Genomic DNA, 9567 nt, shown 5'->3' on the forward strand with positions numbered 1-9567 from the left:
AAGGAATATCCCATCATGTGTCCAAATTTCCCTTTAGCATTCAGAATCCTTTTGCATTGTCCATGTGACCTTGTTATGTTTATGATCCATCACATAGAGCAATAATTCAAATCAAAGAATATTAGAATATTTTGAAATCAAACAAATTTCAATTTATTAAATAAATTGTCATACCCTTCATTTACTTACTTGACATAAATTGTTTCTACAAGTAGCATGATGTATGGTTTATAATAAATATCAAATGAATAAATATAAGTATTTACAGCAAGCAGAATAACAAACACCTAGAATGTTGTCTTCCCTGGTTGGGGAAGATCCCCTGGAGAAGGGCATGGCAACTCACTCCAGTATTCTTGCCTGGAGAATCCCCTGGAAATGGAAGCCTGGGAGGCTACAGTCCATGGGGTTGCAAAGAGTCAGACACGACTGAGCAATTTAGCATGTGTATGGCACTGTCTAATTGATCATGGAATTTTAGCTCAGGTCCCAGGTACTGAACACATGTGGTTATTTTCTCAGATCTATAGTTGAAGTAGACAAAGAGCAACCAACAGATTCTTATTGTTATTCACTGTACCATAATTCACTATGTTGATCCATTACATTCATTGATATTATGCTGACTGCATCTTCTGATCAAAAAGCAACGATTGCTTTAGATTTTTTGTAAGGCATTTCTGTGTGAGATGTTAGAATCAATCCAAATAAAATTCAGAGTACCAAACTCAGTGATTATTTATAGGCACAGTGGTATGGGGCATATCAAGGTATTCCTTTTAATGTGAAAGTTAACATTTTTCCCTCTGTCCTCTCCCATGAACAAAGAAAATGCACCGTGCTCAGTGGACCTCAACGTTCTTTGGAGAAAGCACATTTTTTGTGTGGGTGTATTTCAGTGACCCATTTATAAAGGAACTCAAAGAGCTGCTGGTCCTGAGTGAGGCCCAGAAAAGAAACAGCTCTCCACAGGTTGGATTGTCATTCAAGCTTCTCAGCCAGTAGGGACAAACAATCCAGTAGATCCGCGGTCCTTGATGTGCCAGTGGAGATAGGGCTGCGGGAGCCTTTGGCAGGCCTCCACATGTGAGCTGCCGTGCAGGCACTTAGGATCATGGAGCAAATCTTGTGATCCTTTTCAGAGAACTACTCTCATTTTGAGAAATAGCTCTTGGTTGCTTAACAGAGACTGAACACTAAACCATGGACCACCAAGTTACTAGGCAACCTGGGCTGCTCATGATGAACTTGGTGCTGGACCCACCAAGGACATATTGCTTGGGTATACCCAGTAATAGTTCATTAGTCTTTAATTTCATCAATGGAAGCACAGTATATGTAATCGGGCTAAGCTGGTATGTGTGTGTGTTCAGTCGGTCCGTCATGTCTGACTTTGGCCCCGAGGACTACAGCACACCAGGTTCCTCTGTCCATGGAATTTTCAAGAAAATTGGAGTGGGTTGCCATTTCCTACTCCAGGAGATCGTCCTAAGCCAGGGATCAAACCGTTGTCTTTTGCATCTCCTACATTAGCAGGTAGATTCTTTATTTTATTTTTTTTTTTTGTTAATCATATTTTAAGTGATTTATTTGTTAACTAATGGAAAATTGCTTTACAGAACTTTGTTGTTTCCTGTCAAACATCAACAAGAACCAGCCATAGGCAGATATATGTCTCCCCACTTCCAGAACCTCCCTCCCATCTCCCTCCCAACCCCACCCTTCTAGATGGACACAGAGCCCCTGCTTGAGTTCCATGAGTCATAGCAAATTCCCATTCTTTACCACGGCACCATAAACTCAACAGTGGAAAGTTGCAGTGCTACAGCCCCATTCTGGGAAATCCCTAAAGGTCAGAAGGAAGGTAACTCCTCTCAATCGATAAAACTTCAAGCAGTGTACATGGTATTTTACTTTGCTTGGAAGGAAAAATATCCACATGTGTACTGTATACTGATTCATGATTTTAATCAATGGTTGGGCCAGATGGTCAACAGACTTGGAAGGAACATGGTTGGAAGATAAGCAACAAGAAAATGAAAGGAATATATATCTTTACGTACTTTTTTAGATATATTAAAAAAAAATATGTGTGTGCCACATGCCACAATGTAAAAATTGGAGTGACACCACTCGCTACTACCTTTAGAAATCTATTAGCAAAATCTGTGCTTTCTATTGCCATTAACTTAGGTTTCGCCTGCTTAAAGGTCTTATTTCCAAAGGCAGAAATGAGTCACCAGGAGACATAGCAATGCTATATTGATCTGAGTGTTAAGACTCTGCCTGATCACTTTGGGCTCCTCATGCTTCTGAACCAACAAGCAAAAATGTAAGGTAGTGTGATCCTGACTGCTAAGGAGAATTGGACTTCTCCTTAAAGGAGAGAAGAAAAGTCTGTCTGGAATAGAGTAGCTCCCAAAGAGCCCCTCCTGAGTTACCATATCTGATGATTAAGATCAATAAAAAACTGCAACTACCCAATCCATTTACAGCTACTAATGACCAAGAATTTTCAGCAATGAAGATCCATGCCATCCCATCAGGCAAAGATAATGAATAAATTATGTGATTATTGAAGGCACAATCATTCCTCTTTGCTAAAACAGCTCCACTTAATTTTATCTCCCTTTTTACTGTTTTCTGCTCTTTAATCTTCTTTGTACAGTGCCTCCTAATGAAAATAACTCTTGCATTTATATATTCTAAAATTCTTCCATTATTTTAACTGCATTTCTTTTCATAAAATCCCATTATCTAGTTCCTTCTCTATTATGATACTTTCAGTGATATTTCAGATCATCTTAAATGATCTTATTTTTAAAAACTAGTAAACTTGAACAAAAGATCTTTTCATAAAAGTGAAAACTGTGGGGTTTTTTCACCTTAATTTACTAGAAAATTTTTCTGAGAGTCTCTTCTTCACTTAGTTATAAGATTTCCTTTAAGTATTGTACCACAATATATTTGCTAATCAGTAAAACTTTATTTTAGAGAGGTTTTTGGTTCATGGCTAAACTGAGATTAAAGTACAAAGATCCCATATACCTCCTGTCCCCACAATGGGACACTCTCCCCCTCAGAGGGATACACTTATTAAAATCAAAGGAACCTACAATGATGCATTGTTATCACCCCAAATTTATAGTTTACATTAGGGTTCACTCTAAGTACTGCATATTTTGAGGGTTTTGACTTATACATTGATAAGATTCAAAATTATAGAAACAAGCAGAAGAATCTCACTCCCTTAAATATCCTTGGTGCTCCACCTCTTCATCCTTCTCCCTTCCCTAATCCTATACATTCATTTATACTTTTTCTCTCTCCATAGTTTTACCTTTTTCAGAATGTCATATACGTGAAATTATATAGCAGGTAGCCCTTTCAGCCTGGTTTCTTTCATTTGGTAATATGCATTCAAGTTTCCTGAATGAATTTTCACAGTTTAATAGCTCATTTACTTTTAACTCTGAATAGTATTCCATTGTTTGAATGCACTACAACTTATTTATCTATTTATGTCCTATTGAGGGACATCTTGGTTGCTTCCAAGATTTGGTAATCACGAGTAAAGCTGCTATAAACATCCATGTGCAGCAAAACTGCTTTCTGTATGTGTGTGTGTGTGTGTGTGTGTGTGTGTGTGTGAATCTGTTTATAGGCCACATTTTGTCTTTTTACTAGTTTTTGTTTTGTTTTCTCTTGGTATTTTTTCCCCTTCATTTTAACAACTCAGTTGGTAAAGAATCTGCCTGTAATGCAGGAGACCCCGGTTTGATTCCTAGGTTGGGAAGATCCCCTGGAGAAGGGATAGGCTATGCACTCCAGTATCCTTGGGTTTCCCTTGTGGCTCAGCTGGTAAAGAATCCCACTTGCAGTGCAGGAGACCTGGGTTCGATCCCTGGGTTGGGAAGATCCCCTGGAGAAGGGAAAGGCTACCCAGAGTCAGACACAACTGAGTGACTTGAACTTTTCATTTTTACAGGACTGGGCTTTGATTCTGGATACAATGACTAGCCACTTACTTATCAATTTAGGAAAGTAATTTTATTATACAAAAACTCCTAAATTAATATTGGAAATGGTGTTAAAATTATGTTATTAGGTGAAAAGCAAGTAACCTTGTTTACAGTGATCTGAATTATTGATTCTATCTTTGTATTATTATTATCATTTTCTGTAGGGCACCAAGAGAGTTGACTCACAGGAACCACATTAAAATAGATGCTACTCTAAATATCTCTTTGCTGCACAAATTGTTCCTTAAAGGTGTGCTTCCTTTGAAAACAAAGTTTGATACTAAATTTTTTCAAAGTATTTTTCATCTCTTCATTTCTTAGAGTATAGATTAAGGGATTGAACATGGGGGCAATGATGGTGTAAAATAGTGCAAATACCTTATCCTCAGGGAAAGTAGTGGGAGGTCTAAGATAGATGAAGATAACAGGTACAAAAAATAAGATGACCACAGTGATATGAGACCCACAGGTAGAGACAGCTTTGTGTCTTCCTTCAGCTGAACGATTTTTTAAAGTGAATAATATAACGCCATAAGAAACAAACAAGACAGCAAATGTAACTAAGGCAACCATTCCTGAAAAGGCAATCACAAGCACACCAGTGATGTAGGTGTCAGTACATGCAATTTTTAGCAATGGAAAAATATCACAGAAATAGTGATCAATTTCATTAGGACCACAGAAAGGCAAACCGATTGCCATAAAAAATTGAGGAAAGGAATGGATGGCTCCACCAGCCCAGGCAGCTAAGAGGAGAAGATTGCATCTTGTTCTGTTCATGATAATCACATAGTGGAGAGGCTTGCAGATGGCAACATAGCGGTCAAAAGCCATGGCAGTAAGAATAAAGATCTCAGTACCTCCAAAGAAGTGCATGATAAGAACCTGTAGCATTCAGTCACCATAGGAAATAGTCTTTCTCTCTACTAGCAGATCTCCAATTAATTTGGGTGTCACGCTGGAGGTATAGCAGATGTCTATGAGGGATAAGTGGCTAAGGAAATAGTACATTGGTTGGTTAAAAAGAGAACTGCATTGAATGGAGAAGAGGATCAGAAGGTTTCCTACCAACAAGACAAGATAACAGAATAAGAAAAACACAAAGCAAAATATTTGTATATTCTGGTCATATGAAAGTCCTAGAAGAATGAATTCTGATATGTTTCTCTGGTTTTCCTTTTGAGTTTAGTGTAGGTTATACACAAATGACTTATGTTTCTGAAAAAAAGAAAACATATGCTTGGGTGAATATGAGCACAATAATATAAACTTTACCAATAATACATTTACATGAATGAAACCTTAATATTAATTATTGATTTAGTAAATGTTTTTAATCTAACTTACTTTATACATCTATTGCAAAACAATTTATAATGAAAATGATTATATGATTTACCCAATTACTTGTAAAGATTTTAAATATTTAAACATTATTTTGAAAATAAAAAAGTTAATTGTTGCTAATAAAATATTTTACAAAACAAAGAAGGCTAATTGTCCCAAGGCAAGAAAATATTCTTTTGTATATTTTTCAATTCTTGTGGCCATATACATGAAGGCAACTTTCCTTCTTTTAAAATTATCTAACTAAATTCCCTGAATTATCTGGGATGAATCCAAAAGAAACACAAATTTATTTAAAATCCCAACTTGAACTGCTGAACATTAACTTAAATAGAGCATCCTAAGGTTTCTGTGATGGTTCAAGTGGTAAAGAATCTGCCTCAAAGTAGGAGACACTGGTTTGATCACTGGGTCCGGAAGATCCCCTGGAAGAGGGAATGGCAGCCACTCCAGTATTCTTGCCTGGAAAATCCCATGGACAGAGGAGCCTGGAAGGCAACAGCCCATAGCGTCTTAAAGAGTTGGACACAAGTCAGCGTGTACACATAGTCTGTGATCAAACACAGTTAATAGGTCGTGGTAAATCAATGTGATTGTTGTTACAACAAAAGACAAAGAACTTTTGAGAAAGATACAATAAGATTTACATTATAATTTATATTTTATTTATACACTATGACTTAAATTGCAAAAATCTACAAATTAATTTATTTCTCATATTTATATTTCATGTGTTAAGAAAATTAAAAAAATATATATTGATATTGAAGTTTGTTTTGGATATTGGTTAAGAACAATAAATGTTGTAAAGTTGCTCAAGAGTTTCTTCCTGGAAACTTCATGCAAAAAAAAGCTACTGTTAAATAAAGATGATATAACAACTTTTGGTCTAGTTATCCCTCAGTGGCATGTGTTGCAGTAAAGAATTAATGAAATGTTTATAGATTTTCATCTTTTGTAACTGAGGGATAATCTTTAGACACTATTTAATCAGTGTAAAATAAGTGCAAGATAGAACAAGTTTACTTCTAGATGTTATTTTAACCACTGATGAGGAATTATTTGTCCACAGTGGGTTTGCAAAATTTAGCACCCTTTTAGTGCTTGACAGTCATATCCAGGCCCCCAAATGTCTATTTAAAAGAAAAAAAAAAAAGCAAACAGAGAATGAACGCTTTTATAGCAAGTGCATGATTTTCATATTTAATAACTGTTGAGTCTAGGTCTTCACAAAATTATTATTAATGTTATTTATAGTCTCGGCGATGATTTTAGATGGCAAATAGTTAACAGATAGCATTTTAAATGGCCTGTATGACACCATTTCTATTTGAAACTATTATTCAAAACTGCAATATCACAGAGGTTAAATTTTCTCATTATCCTACTTTGTTTTCACTCTCACTATAAAGCTTCCAACCTGTTTTACCAGAACAAAGTATCAGTCACACATTGTTCATCAATTAGCATTAACTCAAAAGAATTTAAAAGGTTTTTTTGCAGGGGTTGCAGTACATTTAAAAGACTTTTGGGTGGGGGATTTCAGATATTGTAGAATAATGTCTTCTACATAATTGCAATTGATATGTAGATTTTTTTGTTTGTGAGGTGGAATAATATTGATATGTCAAATAAAAGCATTTATATAAAATTGATTTAAATAAATGTATTATAGAAGTAGACAAAAATAAATAAATAAATTAGAGAGAAATAGCTTCATTAACCTGAATCTCTGACTTTAGAAGAGACCTAGATAGAGAGTTAAAATAATTCCTCAGAATTGGAAAGTAATTCACTAAAATGAGAACAGACAAAAGCACTGATTCTTTTTTAATCTGAGGTTAAACAGGAGAGTTGAGATGAATGGGGAAGAAGATATCACAAAGAGCAGCAATGAAAATAATGAAATCTCAATTAGGAATCCTCATGTGAGCAGAAAGTAACATGCAAATATCGGGTTAATGAACGTCCAGTGTGTCTTTCTGAGTATTTGAGCTTGTAAAAAATATTATGTATTTAAAAGAAACACATTTAATCAATAATAGATTAAAACAACATCCTACATTCTGAGCTGTTATAATGTAATGAATGCTGTTAACAGAGGTAAAAGGAAATGTGAAAAGTCAGGTGAGGACAAAATATTGTCATAAAACAACATTTTGAACATGACATAGTAAGGAAATCTATACAAAATCTGAAGACACAATGGATTAAATAAAGAATACCAGGCTCCCAGTAAACAGATGGTTCAAGTAACGACAGCAAGTTCTGGGAAAGTTGAGGAGTGCTAAATTAACTAACCAGTGTGATTCTCAGGTTAATGGTTTAACATGTTTGAAAGTCTCATTGCATTTATCTTAGAATTAAGAAATTATTACCTAATTCAGAAATTTGATGAAGAATATAAAATACCCAGTGATATATATGGTTCATAACACACTTCTTTTTAACACTCATTTTTGTTTGAATAAGTCGTTTAGCTGTCAAAGAAACTGTCATGCCTACATAAAAGTTTAACAAAAAGAAAAACATCCCACATAATTTTAACAAGTACAATCACATAAGCATCAATTTCAACAATATGGTGATGAAAAACTTTCAATGATTTTTGAAATTTTGGTTGGTTACTTTAAGGCAGTTTTTAACACCTATCAATCGTCTGACTTTCCTTGTATCATGAAAAAATTTCTCCAAAATTACCTTATTTCTTCATTTGGAAAATATCTTTGCTGTTCATTATGCTGTCAGCATAAGAACAGGCCCTCTCATATTTAACTTACATTCCCCAGAATATACTTAAATTTTCTCTTGTTTTATTAAAACATTGCATGTTACAAACTTTTTATTGATCTAGATGAAACTAGTCTATGTTAAAATGGCAGATGCTTTAAATGGAGAATTACTCATATTTATGGATATTCAAGTTGAAATTTGGTCTTATCTTAAAAGTAACAAGGGAAAATGCACACAAGTAGGTGATGAGGCGCAATGAAATGCATTGCCAACTCGAGAATGTGTTAATTCCGTTATTAAAGAGAACTTTCCTTTTAAATGACACATGATTAAAATTAAACATGCTGTGACGCTAATATAGTAATTAAATTATCACACTACAAGAGAAGTAATAGCTTTTAGAAAGAAACTATATCAAACAAACATACAGCATTGAATCAAGCTAGCACATGGCTGTGGGACAGTACCCAAACCAGTGCCACAGACATCAGACCTGAGTGGCTGTCAGGTTAGTTCTAGGATGCAACTAGAAAATTCCTCCCCCAGATACTTACTCTGTCAATTTGTTCCTTGTATAAAAAATCTGAAGTTAATACAGAGAATAAAAACCAGTAATTCAAACATATCTGTAAAATATTTTGGAAAATCAATACATCTTAAATTTTCCACAGGTTTACAAGGGAAGCAGGATTAAAATATTCACTAAAATTATCAGTAATGAAAGAAGTGTGTCTTTATCCCTCAGGAAATCACAGTTAGGTCCTGGGTATCATCTCTTTTATACCTATGCCTGAAGAAAATTTGGTTGGGAAGGACAGAATATAAACTAAACAACTAAGCAAAAATGAATGTCTTTGAAAGCTCTAAGCAATTATATTCCCAAAGGTGTTTGTAAACATATCCAAAGCAAAGACTGTCAAGCCACTGTCCAGGGTAATGTCCCTGTTCCTCTGGTTGTTTACTTTCCAAATTTATCTTATCTTGCCTCAGATAGTATTCACTTGGGGGCTCACATGCTGTAGACAAGGCATTTCAGAAAACTCTGCTCTGTCTTCATCCAGTTTTCTGAAGGCTGGGAGGGAAACTAAAGTAGCTTTCAGGAAAGCCTGAGATGACATAAGACAAAGAGAACCGCTCATGTGCATTCCAAGAATCAAACGCATGGACAATCAAGGTCCTACTGTGTAGCTGGTGGCTCAAACGGTTAAGAATCCACCTGCAATGCGGGAGATCTGAGTTCAGTCCCTGAGCTGGGAAGATCCTCTGGAGGATCACAAAGAGTCGGACACGACCAAGCGACTTCACTAAGTCACTTAGACATTTAAGAGATGTCTGAGATCAGAATCCTGACCTCAGAATTCTCTTCAAACTTCATGAAGATTGAAGATTCTTGTCTAAATTAAGGAAACACCTGAATGTGCCAAAAACGATTTTAGTTTAAGCCCTAGTTGTCAGCTGGCTATAC

At 35.4% G+C, this 9567-nt stretch overlaps 1 pseudogene; it reads right to left on the reverse strand.

The window, feature by feature from the left end:
- Window positions 1-4235: 4235 nt before the first annotated feature.
- Window positions 4236-9265, reverse strand: LOC136175468 (olfactory receptor 4P4-like; annotated as a pseudogene).
- Window positions 9266-9567: the final 302 nt, after the last annotated feature.

The sequence above is a fragment of the Muntiacus reevesi genome, chromosome 9 (genome assembly GCF_963930625.1).
Source record: "Muntiacus reevesi chromosome 9, mMunRee1.1, whole genome shotgun sequence".
NCBI classification, from domain to species: domain Eukaryota; kingdom Metazoa; phylum Chordata; class Mammalia; order Artiodactyla; family Cervidae; genus Muntiacus; species Muntiacus reevesi.